At 41.3% G+C, this 21,239-nt stretch overlaps 1 pseudogene; it reads right to left on the bottom strand.

Moving 5' to 3' along the window:
• Nucleotides 1-746: 746 nt before the first annotated feature.
• LOC136318374 (histone-lysine N-methyltransferase PRDM9-like) overlaps nucleotides 747-21,239 on the bottom strand; it is a 45,645-nt pseudogene continuing 25,152 nt past the window's right edge.

Raw genomic sequence — 21,239 nt, 5'->3', positions numbered from 1 at the left:
AGCTACTTTTCCTCTCCTCCATGTGGCCTTTCTCTGCTCTCCTCTCTAATGCTAATCTCAGGAACTGAGAGAGAGCAAGCTCCTGGTCTGTCCCACTTTATAGTGTAGAAACCAAAACCATTAATCCAATATACAAACAAGGAAATCTCTGATACAAAGTCACTTATCTGAAGCAGGATGGGATTGTACCACCCCACATCAAAAAGGGTGGAAAGGTCTTAGTCCAGCGGTTGGGAACCTATGGCTCGTGAGCCAGATGTGGCTCTTTTGATGGCTGCATCTGGCTCACAAACAAATTTTTAATAAAAAAAATATTAACGTTAAAAATATAAAACATTCTCATGTATTACAATCCATTCATTTTCTACCACTCATGTTCATGGTTGTGGGTGGCTGGAGCCAATCACAGCTGTCCTCTGGGACAACACCAAATTTTTATTGGCTAATGTGTAACATACAAGGGTCATTGTATGGCTCTCACAGAATTACATTTTAAAATATGTGGCACTCATGGCTCTCTCAGCCAAAAAGATTTCTAACCCCTGGCTGAGTCTTAACACCAAGCTGCAAGCTATAAGGATCCTTCCTGCCTGCCCACAGCCCGCCCCCAACACACATTAATATCACCTGGGTGATGGGCTCCCTCGTGAGCAGCACCATCTTTAACAATGTGAGCATAATATCTGCCCAACAGCAACACCGACACTCAGGCCGCCTGTGTGCTGCCCCGCGGTCCCTCCTGGTCCTCACACCCCATCACCTTTGCGCAGCAGCGCGCCTTCTCCCAGTCGCCCAAGGCGGCCACCCTCCTGGAAGAAGTAGGCGCGGATGTCTCTGAAGTCATTGGGTGGCTGGGGGAAGGTGCAGCCACATGACCTTGTACAGTCTCCGGCAGAACCCCCTTCGCCCCGCTGGGTCCTGGCTGCCCCCAGCCCACCATGCCATCCCTGCTGCTCCCTCAGCGCTACCTGGTGGGCTCCTTTCCACGTCCACACTCTGGCCAGCCCGCATGATCAGCCCCGATGTGCCTGTGTGGGAGACAGCGCTGAGGCTGACTGCTGGGCCCACGGGTGCTCACTTGCACTCCTGCGTGTGCTCTTGCGATAGGGTGTCTTAAGAGGTGACACTTGGGCCTGACCTGTGGTGGCGCAAGGGGATAGAGCATCAACCTGGAATGCTGAGGTTGCTGGTTTGAAACCCTGGGCTCACCTGGTCAAGGCACATATGGGAGTTGATGCTTCCTGCTTCTCCTCTCTATCTATCTCTCTCCTCTCTAAAAATGGAATAAATAAAGTCTTTAAAAAAAAAAAGAGGCGGCACTTGGGGCCAGCCCTAGGGATGCAAGGACTGGCCAGGCTATGGACTCCAGCCAATTCAGTGACTCCTTGCTCAAGCCAGCGACTTGGGCTTTAAGCCAGCGACTTTTGGGCTCAAGCAGCAATCATGGGGTCATATTTATGACCCAGCACTGAAGCCGGATGAGCTTATTACATTTTATTGTTGTTCAAGCGCTCTCTTGAGTTCCTCTATTCTACTCTCAAGTTTATTAAACATTGTTATGACTGTTTGCTTTGAATTCTTTATCTGTTTAATTGCCCATCTCTATTTTATTAGAATATTTCTTGGGAGTTTTTTTCTTATTCCTTCATTTGGGGTATATTCTTCTGTCTCCCCATTTTCTTTGACTGTCAGTTTTTGTTCCTTTGTTTAGAATGAAATAGTCACCTTGTCCAGTCTTGAACATGTTGTCTTTTTACATTGTGTGTTGAACAGTTTCAGCCCACTGGTTGTAGTTGGGGGGAGGTGCATGTAGTGCCTCTCGTGTCACCTGGCTTGAAGGAGTGGGTTCTAAATAGGCTGCCTGGGGTGTGTGAGCCTCCTTGCCTTTTAATCTGGACTGGGATGCCTGGTGTAAAAGGGTCTGTGTGGTGTGTGCTCTGCATGTCCTGTTTTAATTATCTGTTGTCAGAACACAGTGTGCGCTGGTTTACCTGATTGCTTTATTGTATCTCACCCCCCATTAGATCCACCCTTTGTACTGGTGGGATAGCTGGGTGCACACACTGCCTTAATTTGTTCATTCTTCACCTACTAGGTGCTTGGCAGCCCTGTGCACATACACAGCATTTCCCCCCTCACTCCACACTGGGCCGCAAGGTTTTGCTAGCTTTGTGCTTAGTTTGAGTAGAGCAGCCCAACCAGTGTGAGCAGCAGCACCCCGATTCTCTGCACTTTCTCTGATCAGGCAGTCCTATGTGCAGACCATAGCCCATTTGCTGGCTCCCCATTTTCCAAGAGGGGTAATTGTAAGGTATTTTTCCCCACTGAGAAGGAAGGAAGAGGGCTCGGAGCCTGCAAAGTGTGGAATATCAAAAGGTTTTATTGAGTACAGAGCATGCATCCCACCCAGCAAGGTTCCCTGGCCCCAAGGTAAGATGGAGGCCAGGGAAGTTGCAGGGATTAAACCACGTGGGAGATATTTAAAGGGGTCCCTCTAGGGTAGTTGAGCTAATATGACATGTTGAAATTTCACTGGCTGGCAGACAGTCGCTTTTTTCCAAAGAGTTCCTGCGAAAGCCTCTCTTGGTGCGCTTGGCTGTGGGTGGTCCCAGTCAAAGTTTGCGGGTCTGAGTTCCCCAAGTGAGCATCTCCCATTATCCACCAACCTTACATTCTGACCTTTGTGTTAAATAGTAAAAAGGGCACCATTTATTCATCTGGCTACTTCCTGCTGAATAGGGGTGTCATGGGGAGGGGGAGATCAGAAAGTGGTGGTTTGGAGGGGTGTCTTTGCAAATATGATCCTGTAAGGATTTAAAAAAGGAGGAGTAATAGGGGGATTTGTAGGGTTCAAACTTTTGGGAGCTGGAGTTGTATGGAGTCCAGTGTTTCCGAATGCCAGTGGTCCTGTAAGGAGGCAACCTTGAGGCAAAACTGCATGTCAGGAGTGGCATAAAAGGGGAAAGGAAGAGGGTCTCATTCATTCCAATAACTGAGACCTGTGAGGGAACTAGAGGTCCAGAGTGTGATGGCAAAACAGAGAAGGTAGCCCCCATGTCCACAAGAAATGAGATGGACTTACCCTCTTGTTGCAGCATACCCTGGGTTCTCCGAGTCCAGGCCGTGTCCTAGGAGTTTGAGCGATGCACCCACCTGGCTGAATTGGCCTTCCATTTGGGCGGCTTGTCCTCCATGTACAGGTGCTGAGGAAAAACCTGTTGCCCAAAGGGGCAATCACTCCACCAGTGACCAGGCTGCTTGCAATCAGGGCAGGGCTCAGTGGGCAGCCATAGGCAGGGACCAATGGTCCTGCTTGCCACAATTAATGTAAGCTGCTGGTGGCACTTCTGGTCTCAGAATCGCCACAAAAGTCGGGGTTTGGAGCATTACCTTCTGCTGCATGCGGGCCTGGTGAACAGCCTTGGCCTGTTTCCACTAGTTGGGACTGTTAAAAACTTTAAATGCCATCTTAACAGGTTCTGGATAGGGGTTTAGGGGATTGAGAATAAAAGGAGGAGGGCTCATTTTGAGCACGGCACCCAGATCCTGCAGGAAACGCTGGAGCCAAAGGCAGGACAGGGCCAGAACTTCCTGCAAGAAAATTGGGGTTGGACATCCTGAAAACCAGTGTAAGAGCCAATGCCAGGCTGAGAAAGGCCTGACAGAGGAGGGACTTAAGAACACAGTAAAGGGAGGGGCCCCTGGCCAGCAGGGGAGAAGAGATGGCAGTGGTGGATAAGAAACTGGTTTTTGCGAAGGGAGGGGAGGGGGCTCTCAGAGAAGCAATGGGCAGCGGCAGCTCATCCCAGGCTTACTCTATGATTCTGTTTGGACATGTAATTGTAGGTTGATTGGCCGGCAATCTGACCATGTTCGAAACCCTTGCCGGACAAGAAGGTAAGGAGTTTTCTTCCTTCCCCTTCCCCAGTCAGCTTATCTTTTTCACAAAAATTTGCTCTGGTCAAATGTTTTTCTCTGACATGCCTCAGCTTTTGAGGGGTTGGACTTTCCATCTCAGTAGACTGCTCAGAAAGACTAGGTGCCTAGCCAAACTTCTCCACTTTCTCTCTCTCTCTCTCTCTCTCTCTCTCTCTCTCTCTCTCTCGGAGCTTTCTGACAGGTGGTGACAACCTCTATCAGGGAAGACTCCCCGCATGGAGATTTTCTTCTCTTGGGACAGTGACAAAAAGTGGGGATGCGTCCTCTTGCTCACCTGTCTTCACTACGGGATCTTCAGGTCATGTTTTGGGAAAGTGAGAGAAAAATGGTTCCAGTGTTGGAGAGGCACTATGTGAGGCGGAAACGGGCAGAAAACACTGTGAGGTGCAGAATTAGATTGTTGATGGTAAAAAAAAAGTAGTCTTTTCTAGGTGAAAATAGAAATATAGTCTGAAGAGATAATCTGCATTTTTTAGTTTCTCTTTTGTTTTCTGCCTTTCTGTTGAGGGAAATGCACTAGGCATGTTGCAGCTCTATCACAGATTTTTCCATTAAATTTTTAATTTTTTACATTGATTTGAGAAAGAGAGAGAAACATAAAATTATTTCTTGGTCACTTCTCTTAGGTGCTGAGACCTGTGACAAAACCTCAAACCTTGGCACACAAGGGGGACACTCCATGCACTGAGCCATCTGTTCAGGGCACCACAGGTTTTTTTTTAATTATTCTCTTTCAGTAGATAAAATTATTTTAGAATTCTAATTACCATGTATGTTACAGGTTATTTAAAATTGTATTTTATAAGTGTAAGTAAAAGGACTTCCTGGTTTATTTGCTAATAAAAATTTCAAGGTCAGCTGTCATGAGAGGTGGAAACAGGTTATATAATTTCAAATCTTTAATGTTTATTGTCACTTGCTTTATAGTGCAATATGGTCCCTTTTAAATGTGTCCTCAGTCTGTGTCACTGCTGTTAGGTCGTGTGCATTTTTGGAATAACACCTTGGTGGCAGTAAGGAGTTACAGGGGTGGGTACATTGCATTATCTGTCATTGGTTGTGTTGCAGGAATCAAGGCAAGAAAAACCACCCAGACAACTTGATGAAGGAAATAGAATTTATTTAGCTTGTGGAGCAGATTGATCCCCAAAGAGGAAACCAAATGTGTGCTCCTTAAAGTTAGATTTCTGACATCTTATAAACTTTTTACAGAATACAAATATTCATGCAAGGAGCTTGTGACCCCATTGTCTAGAGGTACATGTCACTCTCATGACTGCAGGATGGGAGGGTAAATTCAGGTGTAATCAGAAGATAAGTGTTGAAATTTTTAATTAAGGTATGTAAACATGGTTTCTTAAATGCTTTTGAGAAGAAAAAAAGGGGTTTTCAGATAACTTTTATCTTTCTTGCTCTGTGTAGCAAGTGGTCCCAGGCACCTTTTCAGAGAACTATAGAAAGTAGTTAATCTAGAACTGTCTGACTCAGTTACTCATGCAGGCTCCCTTCTCTTGCATTTTTCTTGTTTTTTCTCCTCAGTGAAGAGGGGGCCTGCCCCTCCTTCCTCAGTTGATGCACTTACCTGCTTATGTTAACTAAGTTTTCTCTCTACTGGTTTTCTTTTTTTGTGGTAATCTATTGGTTCTGAAAGAGGTGTTTTCTATCTTTAAATGAGAGTTGGATGAAATCCATGGTTATGCCCTGGCCAGGAAGCTTAGTTAGTTAGAACGTCATTCTGATACACCAAAGTTATAGGCTGAATCCTTAGTCAGGGGACATCTAAGAATTAATGAATGCATGAGAACATTGGTACTGTCATATTTAAACTTTAGCTGTTCTAACAGATGTGAGTGCCATATTATAGTAGTCTGAATTTGCCATTTTCTAATCATATATCAGTCAGAGCTTATTTTTACAAAGTTAGGTACTTGGTCTTGTTGAAATATAAGACATGAAAACTGAAAGTTTTTAATTTTATGTGAGCCAAAATGACTCCAAATGTTTGGAAGGAAGATCTCCAATCCTGCAGACTGATCGTGTAGCAATTTCTATTTTATTTATTTATTTTTAACATTTATTTTAGAGAGTGGAGATAAAGAGAGACAGAGAGAGAGAAGGGGGAAGAGCAGAAAGCATCAACTTTCATATATCCTTGATCTGGAGAGTTTAGTCATTTTATTTATTTATTTTATCTATGTTAGAGTGTGGAGACAGAAAAGCAATTTTTATTTTAGAGAGATGGAGAAAGGGACAGATAGTGACAAACAGAAAGAAAATGAGATAAGAAGCATTAATTCTTTGTTAGAGCACCTTAGTTGTTCATTGATTGCTCTCTATTATGTGCCTTGAACAGGAGACTAAAGCAGAACAAGTGACTTTTTGCTCATGACAGCAACACTGAACTTCAAGACAGTGACCATAATGTCATGTCTATGATTCCATGCTCAGGTATGCAACCCAGCACTCAAGCTGGTGAGCCTGTGCTCATGCCAGCAACCTTGGTGTTTTAGACCTGGGTCATTCCCATCCCATTCCAATGCTCTATGCACTGCACCACTGCTTGGTTAGGCACCATTCCCATTTTAGAGATAAAAAAACAGGCACAGAGAATTTGAGAATCTTGCCTTAGGTCGCAAAGCTGGTGAAGGCAGAGCCGAGATTGAAACCCACTATGCAATGATCTAGAGTCCATGTGGTGTATACCATAACATTCTCACCCTGAAGAAACAGTGAGGAGAGAGTGAGGGAGACTAGCTGCCCAGCCTGAGCCAGGACACAGACATGGACATGCACATATTTCTTTCTCATTTTCACCAGAGACTACAGAGCTCAGAGAAAACCCGGACAGGAGCCAAGAAAACCCAAGAGAGGAGGGTGGTGAGCCTACTAGGAGAGAAGCCTCCACTTCCCTGGAGTGAAGAAAATCACTTTCCCTGGTGAGTCTGTCTCAAATCCCTCTCCCTGAGAAGTAATCTATGTAAATTGACTTCAGATTTCTATGTCTTTAAGGGGTTAAGTTTCTGTGCTTGACAGTGTGAGTTCTCCATGGCCCTCTGGGAACTCTTTGCTTTCAGTGATGGGGAGGGAAAGAATGAGGTATATGGGCATCATAGTTTTATGAAGATAAGATTTATTAGAACAGGAGGCAAGAGACCAGGAGAATATGGGTGTTGACATTTCCATATCACTTGAGAAACTATTTGTCCAGCTCATCTTTTGTCATGAAAGTGAAGAAGTTGTTTAACTAGTTACTACTATACTAATTACAATCTAATGAGGGTAAGGGGTCAGTGAACTTTCTATGAAGTCCCCTCAGAGCTGGGGTATGACCTGTGTAAGAGCGATGTATATGGAGACACAATTTATTGCTAATGATTCACTCACTCTCCTTGCAAACAAAGGGCTTCTCCCTTGAGTGTGTCCTCTGTTGTCTGAGGAGAGTTGACTTCTGTAAAAAACCTTGCTCTCACTCCCTGCAAATATAGGGCTTCTCCCCTGAGTGTGTTCTCTGGTGCGTGATGAGATGTGATTTTTGTGTAAAGCCTTGCTCACACTGCCTGCATATATAGGGCTTCTCCCCTGAGTGTGTCCTCTGGTGTCTAAGGAGAGTTGACTTCTGTGAAAATCCTCACTCACACTCCCTGCAGACGTAGGGCTTCTCCCCTGAGTGTGTTCTCTGGTGCGAGAGGAGAGTTGATTTTAGTGAAAAGCCTCGCTCACATTCCCTGAAAACATAGGGCTTCTCCCCTGAGTGTGTTCTCTGGTATGAGAGGAGATTTATCTTCCATGAAAAGCATCGCTCACACTCCCTGCAAAGATAGGACTACTCACCTGAGTGTGTTCTCTGGTGTGTGATGAGATGTGATTTTTGTATAAAGCCTCACTCACACTCCCTGAAAACATAGGGCTTCTCCCCTGAGTGTGTGCTCTGGTGTGTGATGAGATCTGACTTTTCTGTAAAGCGTCACTCACACTCCCTGCAAACATAGGGCTTCTCCCCTGTGTTCTCTGATGTGTAAAGAGTTGTGACTTTTTTGTAAAGCCTTGCTCACACTCCCTGCAAACGTAGGGTTTCTCCCCTAAGTGTGTCCTCTTGTGTATTAGGAGATCTGACTTTTGTGTAAAACCTCGTTCACACTCCCTGCAAACATAGGGCTTCTCCCCTGAGTGTTTCCTGAAAAGAGTTGACTTCTGTGACAATTCTTGCTCACACTCCTTGCAAACATTGGGCTTCCTCCAGGAGTGTGTCCTCTGGTTTCTGAAGAGCTCTGATTCTTTTGTAAAGCCTCGCTCACACTCCCTGCAAACATAGTTCTTCTCCCCTGTGTGTGTTCTCTGGTTTTTGAGGAAATGTGACCCATTATCAAAGCCTTGCTACAATCTCCATGCTTGATAGCTTCATGTGTTGACATTACTACTCTCATAGAGAGTTTTTCTGTGTCCACTGCATTCTCATTCTGGCCTCTGCTCAGTGCTTTCTGTATCATTCTCTCTTGCTCACTAGAGCTTCCCATGTGTCCTTTGGGAGGTTTGAAAAAGGCCCTTGAAATCCTCCTCAGCCTGTTTCTTTTAATCAGATGTTTGTACTTCTCTTTCACCTTTTGACCTTCAGCTTTGCCATCCTCATGTGTGTATCAGTATGTTGCAGCTGCTGATTTTCATCCTGTGGGTAGGGATCTTTTGATTGGAGGTGTTTTCTTGTAGATGTTCCTGAGAGAATATCAGAGGGTTGATTGCATCCCACATGTTGACTGAGGAATTTCTGACTGGAGAAAGCCAGAGAGAAGGAAGAACATGGGTGTATCTCTGGCTGTGGTTCTGCTGAAAGAGAAAATTTTTGTCAGGACAGATGTTTATAAGGCTGCCTGAGTCATATGTTTTGTTTAGACCTGTCCCACGAGTCATTATTATGAAGTTAACAATGTAATCTCTGTCTCCCACAAAGTGTTTTTTTAAAGTCTGTTTTGTCTTTTCATGTTTATGTACTATATCTTCTTTAGAAATTCAAAAATCCAATATCAAGGGTCCTTTCTATGCATTGCCAAATGAGGGACTGTCAAATAGCATCAGGGGCTGTTTCTCCCCTTCTATGGGTGGACCAGTGCTGACATTTTCTATATACATGTAGCTTTTAGCACAGTTTTTTATAGACACCACTGACCCCAACTAGAAATTGCTTCCATTATAGTTTCCGACAGATGATAAACTGACAATATGTTTTTCCTCAAGCTTCACATCAAATATTCATACTTGATTTTATTCAGTGTCAGCCCATTTTATATACAATGAAAAAAATTTTTTCAAAATATATTCCTAGCCATACTTTTTAAAAATTGATTGCTTTTTGAGGACAAAAAGAGGAGGAGGAAGAAGAAGAATAAGAGAAAGAGGAGAAGAAGGAAAGACAAAAAAAAGAGAAAGACAGGCATTTATTCATTGTTCTACCTAGACATGCAGTAATTGGTCATTTCTTGTATGTGCCCTGACCTGGGATCAACCTTGGAATTACAGGTTGGAGCTCTAACCAACTGAGCTAACCAGCCAGGTCCCCCAATCATACTTCTTACATGCCTGACTTCCATCCCTCTTTAGCTAATCCATAATTCTCTCTCACTTGGAGATAAAGTAATTTCTGAGAGGATTTCCACTGAACTGTATTCTTTAAAAATTAACAAAGCAAAATTTAAAGAATAAGCCACCCTAGAGACAAGAACAGCACCATCATAAACCTCACTCAGGAAAGGTTCCAGCACCTCAGCTCAGATCACAGCACTGTATTCCAGGCTTCTGGGCATCAATTGGACCTCTGCTCTTACCCTATATGCTAGAAAACAGGCCCATGCTACTTTTCCCAGTAGATAGAGTATTGGCCCAGCATGTGGACATACCAGGTTCGAACTCTGGTCAGGGCACACACAAAAAGCGACTATCTGCTTCTCTTTTCCTCTATCTCCTCCTTCTCTCTTTCTTCCCCTTTCACAGTAAATGGCTTGATTGGTTTAATCGTCAGCTCGATAATTCAGTCGGTTCAAGTGTTGACCGCAAACACTGAGGATAACTCGGTAGTCTGAGCAGGGACCTCAGACTGGGGTTGCTGGGTGAATCCTGGTTGGGGCACATAAAAGAATCTATCTCCCTTCCTCTCACTTAAAAGAATTAAAATTTTTAAATTTGTTCCATTATCATAGAAAATTAAGTTTAGTGTGGTGTTAAAAGGCTATCATGTTCCTTGCTTATTGGTTAATGGCAGTTTTTTATTTCACCTGGTGCCTGGGGAATGGCAGGAGCAGTAAACAAACAGAATCAAAAGGGCTTAGGAAATGTTTGGCTTGTCAAGGAATATTTGTCCTAGAGAAACCAGAAGATGGCAGCAAAGTAGGCAAATGCACAGACTCCCAGCTCATATCACCAAACTGGATTACAAATTAATATAAGATCAGTGTGAAAAACCAAATCTGGACTACAAGAACAGCTCTAAAAATAAAAACTAAGGAGCAAAGGAGAAGCCACACTGAGCCTGGTAGGAAAAGCCGGGGAGAGGTGAGTCTCCCTTTCTAAAAGGAACAAAGAAATTGTGGGGCTGAGAGCACAGAAGGGTTCTCATTCCAAGGAAAAGAGTAGTAAATATTGCTCACAGCCACTTGACTGGGACCTGGGGATGAGGTGTGTTGGAAGGGCTGACTTATCTTCCAAAAGGAAAAGAGAAAGAGTGACAGACAGTGACTGGCAGAGAAATGCATGGGAACACCTGAGAAGTTGACTCATCCAGTGCTGGAGTAGGCCGTAGCTGGGGGAGGGGTTTATCCTTCCACATAACACAAAACAAGAGGTTCCAGTCACCCATCTCAAGATATCTCTCCAGCTCCAATCAACGCAAGAAGACAAAGCTGAAAACAAGAAGTGGGGAGGAGGGGCAGTAACCCAGATCTCCATGGAGATCTGAGATACACCTCGCCTACTGAACCTGAGAAAACACCCTGACCCCAGAGAGAGAGTAACTGGCAGATCAGGCCTTCAGAGCCTCAGGTTACATCCACCACATTCCTGGATACAGTTTCAAATAAGCCCCCTGCTGAGATCAGTAAACAAGACTACCACTGAGATAACTCAGAAGACAATAAAAAAATCAAGACTTCAAAATTGCTTGACTAGAAAAGGCAAACCTGACAGTGGATTACAAATGACAGCTGATAACAACCCAAGAAGACCAAGGAATAACACAAATAAAAGTTGGAGGCAGACAACACCAAACCTAGACTCAAACAGCCCTACAAACAACACACCCAAACACACAGACATAATGAGAAGACAGAAAAGTGCAATCCAAATAAAACCACAAAAGAAATCTCCAGAAAAGACACTGTGTGATATGGAAATAACCAAACTGCTGGATATATAGTTTAGAATAGTAATTGTTAGGATGCTAGGAATCTTAGAACAACAATAGATGGTCATTACAAACACCTAAAAAAAGAGATAGCAAGTATAAAAAAGGACATTGAAATATTTTTTAAAAATTAGTTGGAGGTGACAAATACAATATCAGAAATAAAGACCACAATAAAAGGAATTAAAAGCAGAATGGATGAAGCTGAGGATCAAATCAGCAAGTTAGAAAACACGATAAATAAAGGCATGGAAGCAGAGCAGAAAAAAGAGACTCAAAAAGTCTGAGGTAACTCTAAAAGAGCTCTGTGATACCATGAAGAGAAATAATATCCGCATTATAGGGGTTCATAAAAAAGAAGAGAAAGAACAAGGGATAGAAACTTTATTCAACAAAGTCATAGCTGAAAATCTCCCTAAATTGATGCAAGATAAAATCTCACAAGTTCAAGAAGCAGAGAACTCCATTAAAGAAAAACCCAAAAAGACCTACACCAAGACACATCATAATTAAAATACTAAAGCTAAGTGATAAAGAGAAACTATTAAAAGCTGCTAGAGAAAAAAGACTATAACCTACAAAGGAGCCCCCATAAGAATGACATCCAACTTCTCAACAGAAATATTTGAGGCCAGAAGGGAATGGTAAGAAATATTCAAAGTAATGCAGAACAAGAGACTACAACCAAGATTACTTTATCCAACAAGACTATCATTTAAAATTGAAGAAGAAATAAAAAGCTTTCCAGACCAAAAAAGAAAACAAACAAACAAAAAAAACTCAAGGAATTCATTACAACCAAACCAGGCCTGCAGGAAATGTTAAGGGGTCTGTTGTAAACAGATCAAATTGGGAAAGTAATATAGCAAAAGGGGAATACAGCTTTAAAAAATAAAATGGCAATAAACAACTACATAGCAATAATAACCTTAAATGATTCAATCAAAAGACATGAAATAGATGCATGGATAAGAAAATAGGACCCGTCCATATGCTGTCTATAAGAGACACACCTTAAAACAAAAGATACATGGACTGAAGATAAAAGGATAAAAAAAATATTTCATGCAAATGGAAATGAAAAAAAAATGGGGTAGCAATACTAATATTAGAGAAAATGGACTTTAAAACAAAGACTATAGTAAGAGATGAATAAAGTCACTACATAATAATAAAGGGAGCAATCAAACAGAAAGATATAACCATAATAAATATCTATGCATCTAACATAGGAGCACCTAAGTATATAAAGCATGCTTTCATGGATATAAAGGGCGAGATCAACAGCAATGCTATAATAGTATGAGATTTCAAGAACCCAATAAAATCACTAGATAGATCCTCAAGAAAGAAAATTAACAAAGAAACAGCAGACTTAAAGGACACACTAGATCAACTTGATTTAATAGATATCTTTAGAACCTTTCACCATAAGGCAGCAGAATATACATTCCTTTCAAGTGCTCATGGTACATTCTCTAAGATAGACCATATGTTAGGACACAAAAGCAGTCTCAACAAATTTAAGAACATTGAAATCATATCAAGCATTTTCTCTGATCACAATGGCATGAAACTAGAAATCAACCACAACAGAAAAACTGAAAAATATCCAAACACATGGAAACTAAATAGCATGCTATTAGGTAATGAATGGGTTAACAATGAAATCAAACAAGAAATAAAAAAATTCCTAGAAACAAACGATAATGAGCAAAAAACAACTCAAAATTTATGGGACACAGCAAAAGCAGTCCTGAAAGGGAAGTTCACAGCACTACAGGCATTCTTTAAGAAGCTTGCAAAAGCTCAAATAAACAACCTTACCCTTCATCTAAAAGAACTAGAAAAAGAACAGCAAGTAAGGCCCAGAGGTAGTAAAAGGTAGAAAATAATAAAGATCAGAGCAGAAATATATGACATAGAAGCTACAGAAACAATATAGAGGATCAGTGAAACTAAGAGCTGGTTCTTTGAAAGAATAAACAAGATCAATGAACCTTTAACAAGACTGAACAAGAACGGAAGAGAGAAAACTCAAATAAATAAAATTAAAAATGAGAGTGGAGAAATAACAACTGACACAACAGAAATATAAAATATTGTAAGGAAACACTGAACTGTATGCCAAAATATTAAACCACCTAGGTAAAATGAACAAATTCCTTGAAACATATAATCTTCCAAAAATCATTCTAGAAGAATCAGAAAACCTAAAAACACTGATTACAACAAAAGAGATCAAAATAGTTATCAAACAGATTCGAAAAACAAAACTCCTGGGTCCGATGGCTTCACTTGCTAATTATACCAAATATTAAAAAAAAATTAACTCCTATCCTTCTCAAGCTATTTCAAAAAATTCAAAAGGAAGAAACACTTCTAAGTTTCTTTTATGAGGTGAGCATAATTCTCATTTCAAAACCAGGCAAAGACAACACAAAGAAAGAAAATTATATGCCAATAACCCTGATGAATTTAGATGCTAAAATTCTCAACAAAATATTAGCATGCTAGATCTGGCAATACTGAAAAAAATCATACATCATGATCAAGTGGAATTTATTGTGGGGAGGCAAGAATGGTACAACATTCTTAAATCAATTAATGTGATTCACCATATTAAAAAAAAGGAAGGAGAATAACCACATGATAATTTCAGTCAATGCAGAAAAAGTATTTGATAAAATCCAGCACCCATTTATGATCAAAACTCTTAGCAAAGTGGGAATACAGGAAACATACTTCAATATGATAAAGGCTATTTCTGACAAACCCACAACCAACATTATAATTAATGGACAAAAATTAAAAGCAATTCCCCTAAAAGCAGAAACAAGGCAGGTTTGCCCCCTTTCACCACTCTTATTCAACATAGCACTGGAAGTCCTAGCTACAGCAATCAGAAAAGAAGAAGAAGTAAAAGGCATCCAAATTGGAAAAGAAGTAACACTATTATTATTGGCAGATGATATAATACTGTATATAGAAAACCATAAAGTCTCAGTCAAAAAACGACTGGACCTAATAAATAAATTCAGAAAGGTGGCAGAATATTAAGTTAATACTCAGAAATCAGAGGCATTTTTATACATGAAAAATAAACTATCATAAAGAGAAAGTAAGGAAACAATCCCCTTCACTATCATAACCAAAAAACTAAAGTACCTAGGAGTAAATTTAACCAAGGAGGTTAAATAGTTGTACTCGGAAAATTATAAAACATTGATAAAAGAAATCAAGAAAGACACAAACAAGTGGAAGCATATACTGTGCTCATGGTTAGGAAGAATAAATATAATTAAAATGTCAATATTACCCAAAGCAATTTATAAATTCAATGCAATACCAATTAAAATACCATTGACATACTTCAAAGATATAGAACACATATTCCAAAAATTTATATGGGACCAGAAAAGAACACGAATAGCCTCAGCAATCTTGAAAAAGAAGAATAAAGTGGGAGGCATCACACTTTCTGATATCAAGTTATACTACAAGGCCATTGTACCCAAAGCAGCTTGATACTGGCATAAGAACAGCCATATAGATCAATGGAAGTGAACAGAGAACTCAAAAATAAACCCACGTTTTCATGGACAATTGATATTTGACAAAGGAGGTAAGAGCATAAAGTGGAGTAAAGACAGTCTCTTTAACAAATGATGTTGGGAAAACTGGACAGCTACTTGAAAAAAATGAAACTAGACCACCAACGTACACCATTCACAAAAATAAACTCAAAATGAATAAAGGACTTAAATGTAAATTGTGAAACCATAAGTAGCCTAGAAGAAAACTTAGGCAGTAAGCTCACCGACATCTATCGTAGCAATATCTTTGCTGATTTATCTCCACAGGCAAATAAATTAAAAGACAGGATGAACAAATAGTACTATATCAAACTAAAATGCTTTTGCACAACTAAAGACAATATGAACAGATTAAAAAGACAAACCACACAATAGGAGAACATATTCAACAATACATCTGATAAGGGATTAATAACCAAAATTTATAAACAACTTGTAAAACTCAACACCAGAAAGACAAACATTATCTAATCAAAAAATGGGCACAAGAAATAAATATACACTTTTCCAAAGAGGACATACAGATGGCCAATAGACAAATAAAAGAAATGTTCAACATCACTAATCATTAAAGAAATGCAAATTAAAACCACAATGAGATACCACTTCACACCAGTCAGAATGGTGCTCATTAACAAAACAACACACGATAGCCTGACCTGTGGTGGTGCAGTGGATAAAGCGTTGACGTGGAAATGCTGAGGTCGCTGGTTTGAAACCCTGGGCTTGCCTGGTCAAGGTACATATGGGAGTTGATGCTTCCAGCTCCTCCCCCCTCCTCTCTCTCTGTCTCTCTTCTCTCTCTCTCTCTGTCTCTCCCTCTTTTCTCTAAAATGAATAAATAAAAAAAATTAAAAACAAAACAAAACCAACATACGATAGGTGCTGACAAAGATATGGAGAAAAGGGAACCTTCCTGCACTGCTGGTGGGAATGCAGACTGGTGCATCCACTGTGGAAAAAAAACAGTATGGAGATTCCTCAAAAAATTAGAAATAGAACTGCCCTTTGACCTAGCCATCCCACTTATAAGAATATATCCCAAGGACACCATATCACCGACTGAAAAAAAAATGCACCCCCACGTTCATTGTTCATAATATCAAAGATCTGGAAACAGCACAAGTGTCCATCAGTGTATGAGTGGATTAAAAAGCTGTGGTACATATATACAATAAAATACTCTGGGGTTATGAAAATGAAGGAAATATTACGTTTTGCAACAATATGGAGGGACTTGGAAACTATATTTTGAGTGAAATAAGCCAGGCAGAGAAAGAAAAATATCATATGACATCACTCATTTGAGGAATCCAAAGAATAATGAGAACTAAGGAATAGAATTGAGACAGAGGAAAGATCAAAGGGACCAGAGAAAAAGAGGACAGAGGGAAAGGGGATGATAGGATGGGATAAACCTAAAGAAAAGAGGGGGAGGGTGTTGTCAGGAGGGGGGAGCGAGATTTGGGGGGAAATGGGGGGAGGGGAGATGCATTCGGGGTCACCCTAGAATCTATGTAAACACAATTAATTAAAATAAAAAGAAAAAAATTTAAAAAACTAAAAAATATAAAAATTTCTCCTAAGTATCAGAGGCATATGAAATGAATCCTTAATTTCTGAACCATCTGATTCAAAATCTTACAGACTTTAGAGTATATCATGAACATTTCTAAGGTGAGTTCTCTTTTTTCTTTCCATTTTGAAGAATGGTTGTGCCCACCTCTAGTTGCTGAGAGCTCTCTCTTCTGCTTGCTTCCACACTTGATGCCCAGCTTCTGGTCATACTTGTCACCATACCAGACTAGCAGCTTACAGTCTGCCTTGATGATCTGGCAGGTTCGATAGAAAATCTGCCTGCGATATTGAAAGGCCACCAGGTTCTGCTCTTCATCCTCCTGGGCACAGTTCACATACCTAAGATTGAGGCAGGTGAGAGAAAAGGAACGCACAGATAATGAGTTTCTACTACCTCTCAGATCCATGTCCAGCTCTGAACCTGACACTCTGGCTCTGATGTCACCCACTATCACAGTGCTCCCAGAGAACCTTCTGTTCAATGTCTGAGCCTGTCACAATGTCATAATACTTTCTATCTTCAGGTCCTGCTTATGGTGCTCATCCTGACTAATACCATTTTCCAAAGCCAATTTTAGATGTAACCTCCACCCTGATTGGCCATAAAACCCAGTGACCTCTACCTTCTCTAAACTAACTCAGGTTCTGTTTATATCACAGAACTTGATACTTGATGTAGGACTCTGTGTCTAGATTAGTTCACATCATTGAATACACAGTCTAAGTTTATTTTTTTTTGAGAGGCCTTTCTCATTTCTTCTCACATTTTATTTAGGTAGCACTTGATGCCTCACCCAGGTTTCCAAAAACACCTGGAGGTCCCCCTGCCCCACCAAAGTGAGAAATGGGGAGGCAGACAAATTCCTGCATGCATCCAACCAGGATCCACCTGGAATGTCCACCAGGGGGAGATATTCAGCCTATCTCAGCATTGTGCTGCTGCAACTGAAGCCATTCTAGCACCTGAGGCAGAGGCCATGGAGCCATCCTCAGTGCTCAGCCCAACATTGCTCCAATATAGCCTTGGCTGCAGGAAGGGAAGAGGGAGGTAGAAATGAAGGAGAGGAGGAAGGGTAGAGAAGCAGATGAGCACTTCTCTGTGCCCTGCCTGGGAATCAAACCCTGGACTTCCATGATTGGGCTGATGCTCTACCGCTAAGCCAACTGATCAGAACTTGGAGGTCTCTTTATTTTATCAAAATCAATCAGAACAATAATAGCTTATTCACATTCTGTAGCCTCTGGTAAAAGAGCCCCTAGAAAAGTGGCAAATAATCATTGTTCTGAAGGCTTCAGAACTCAGTTCTAGTTAGAAGTGAGGCTGGGATAATTTGCTGCCCTCACAGTTTTAGGCTATCCTTGCTTTAGGTATCCTGGCACTGTGCACTTCTCAAAAAATAGGAAAATTAGAGTTAAACATTTTTAAAAATCAATTGTTTTACTCTGTCTGCAATTTGTCCTCCATAAAAAAATGGGTTATATAATCTGTTTTAATAATGAATACCTTCCTATAAACTGGAATATAGTAAAGACTTGCTTAAATAATGTTCATTAGATCAATTAAAGTGTAATCCAGGATCTCAAAATTTTTTTCCACTGCCTAAATTTTGTCTAGCATAGAGATTTATATTTTGAGGATATATGCTATATTATTATCTCTTTTTTTCATCTAAATACTTCTTGCTTTGAAAGAGCAAGAGGAGAAAAAAAGAGAAACAGAGGATTGAGGGAGACCACTGAGGAAGGCATGATGAGAAGGAAAGATGTATGGGCCTGAGAGGGATGTGTGTTCTCCACTACTCCCTGAAAACTTCTGGCCTTACCTCATCCAGTTGGCCCAGGATTCATCCTTCCCATCCACATACTCATGGCAGTTTCTTCCTTTGGTGATCTGCATTTCAGGAAGAAAATATAAAGGCTTTTTTTGGATGTGGAGGTATTTCCTCTACTGTCAACAAAGCTCTTTCAGCTTGCATGCATTGCCACTCGAGACTACATGATACTTTCTTTACTCATTACATCTGAGTTGACCTGTCCACTTAGGGTAGGAGGAGGCATTCCTTTGTGTCTGTACCACTTTGCTCCCACTTAACCTGTGATCCTCAACAGGAGCTCCATGGTCTGCAAAGCCTACTCAGTACCCAGAGCTAACCATATTGTCTCCATCCATGTCCTTGTATGTAGAAAGACAGGTCCCACCAAACCATGGCAGGGATGTGAGAAGTCACAAGACAGGAAGAGGTTAATGCTTCTCACCAGCCAGGAGTATCCGTTGTTGCCTGCCTCTTCATCTTCTGTGATCTGGCCCTTATAAGGGCCAAAGTGCAGACCCACTGGCTGAGCAGATGCCTAATTCCACACTCCAAGACCAGCTTCAGGAATGCCCGATGGTCTGATTCTCAACCCAGGGGGCCGAGTGAGGGCTGCGTGGTTCAGATGCCCTTATCCACTGCACTGTCTTTTACAAATGTAGGAGGCCCATGCACATCACAACTGTCAATAAAGAAGTTCTGACAGTTCTCACAATCTGGGGGTGAGAGCAACAGGGATTAGGGAAGGTTTAGTGCATGATCCTGTACATACAGAGCTTCAGAGAGAGTGCAGGCACTCACATCATTGAACCTCAATTCTGTAGTGCAGATCCATAGGGTAACAGAATTCTCTAATGACCAAATGACCAGATGAAATTATTGTATGAACAGATAATATGCATTGTTATGGTCACTTACAGAGGTAGTCGTCATCCTGGGGCTCGTTAACCTCTTGGTACACTTGGCCTTTTCTTTCTTGTAGGGTATACATTTTTACTTCAGTCTCCTTTCTCATGAGTTCTAAGTCAAAGAAGAGTGAGTTTGGTGGAGTCTGGAGTGTTAGTCCCTACTTTGTAAAAAACACACATGATGTCCTCCTATCAAATTATCATTCATTCTTTTTTATACTCTTGTATTTTCTTTTGTCAATTATTGGCTCAGAACTTCTCTATAATAGTAAGCCTCTATACTGACTAAAGATGGTCAATTCAAACTTTGTTTCTAGATCTTCCCATTATGATGTTTAATTTCCCAACTTTTAGTTATTCATAAAATATATATTGAATATTTACAGCAGAGCATATGTAAGGTATTGAGAAAAGGCCTATTATACAACACCAACAGGATATGGTCGCTAGTATCAGGGGTGTATTTATTGGACAACATGAAAATATCAGTTTTTTTATATTGAATTTTTGCCCTAGACTGTGGCTCAGTGGATAGAGTGTTTGCCCATTGTATGTCCTGGGTGTGATTCTGGTCAGGGTACATAAGAGAAGCAACCATCTCCTTCTCCACCCCTCCCTCTCCCAGTTCTCTCCTTCTTTATTTTCTGCAGCCAGCAGTTAAATTGGTTTTAGCATTGGCCCTGGGCACTGAGAAAGCTCGGTTGGCTGGAGCACATCATTCTGAGGTGCTAAAAACCAGCTCAGTATTCAGAAATTGGGGTTACCAGGTAGATCCTTGTAGGAGTGCATATGAGAGTCAGCCCCACTATCTTCCCTCATCTTACCTAAAATATAAACAAATACATATGCAAATAAATAAATTGAATTCAACACTTTCAAAGAATATATGCATGTATCTTTACCTTACATATTAGTATTCAAGAGCTCAGAGAATTTGTAAGGTTTGCCCAAATCTCCAGTGTTAAATTCACTCTTGAATTTAGTAGAGTTTAAATCCAGGCCTATCCAAAGTCTACCCCACATACCTAGGCCATACTTATTAGCCTTTCTAGAGGACTCAGAGGAGCTGAAATCTACAAATGATTTTCTCTTACCCAATTTTTAACTAGAGTGTTTTCCAGACACATTGAAGAGATGGCTGACACAGGGCCTGATACAATGATCCCTGGCTCACAACCACAGCTGCCTTAATCACCACGTTTAATCCTTTCCCATGTGCAGTGTGGCTGGCACAGCCAAGGCAACCCTGTTCTGGAGCACTGCTCATCGGCCAGACCTTCCTCCTCCTCTTGTGATGACAAGTGCTCTGAATGAGTTATTTCTTATGTGCTAATTTTATACTTCTATACCATCCCTGCTCATTAACACATCTATAAATATGTGTAATTATTTACACATGGAAGCAGTGTAGCAAATCGCACAATGCACTGTTTTCATCACGCTTGTTCGCTAAATGCAAGCTCTGTCCCTTGTTAGCTGTTGAGACACTGGGACCTGACCATTGTCAGTTTCAAAAGGGCAGCGCCATGCCTGTGGCCCCTCATCTTGTTGCCTCCTAGTCCATTTTTCATGCGAGACCTCAGTGTTCACTGCCAGGGTTTTGGTGTCCTGCAAGTGGTAAACCATAAAAGAGGTTAGAGGGGCTCTGAGTTCTGGGGAGAAACAAAATCCTGGTCCCCAAAGCAAATTGCTTAAACGAGCAGCCCCCACTCAGGTGGGCCAGCTGCCCAGAGTTTCTACATCCTGGTTTCCATGCCCCATGACCTGTGTGCAGCAGCGTGTCCTGGTTCTTCTCCACTTTGGGGCAGCACAGCTTCTCCCAGTCACCAAAGGCGGCCACCCCTCCAGGAGAAGTAAGCGCGGATGTCCCTGAAGGCTTCAGGGTCCTAGGGGGAGACACGGCCACATGACTTTGCGCAGCATCCAGCAGAAACCACTGCTCGCCCTGCTTGGTCTGTTAAGCCTAATCTGGAGAGACTCAAAACATTGAAGACATGAACCATCAATTCCACACCAAAGC

The sequence above is a fragment of the Saccopteryx bilineata genome, unplaced genomic scaffold, assembly GCF_036850765.1.
Source record: "Saccopteryx bilineata isolate mSacBil1 unplaced genomic scaffold, mSacBil1_pri_phased_curated manual_scaffold_90, whole genome shotgun sequence".
Classification (NCBI taxonomy): Eukaryota; Metazoa; Chordata; class Mammalia; order Chiroptera; family Emballonuridae; genus Saccopteryx; species Saccopteryx bilineata.
This window is presented reverse-complemented; position numbering and strand designations above follow the sequence as displayed.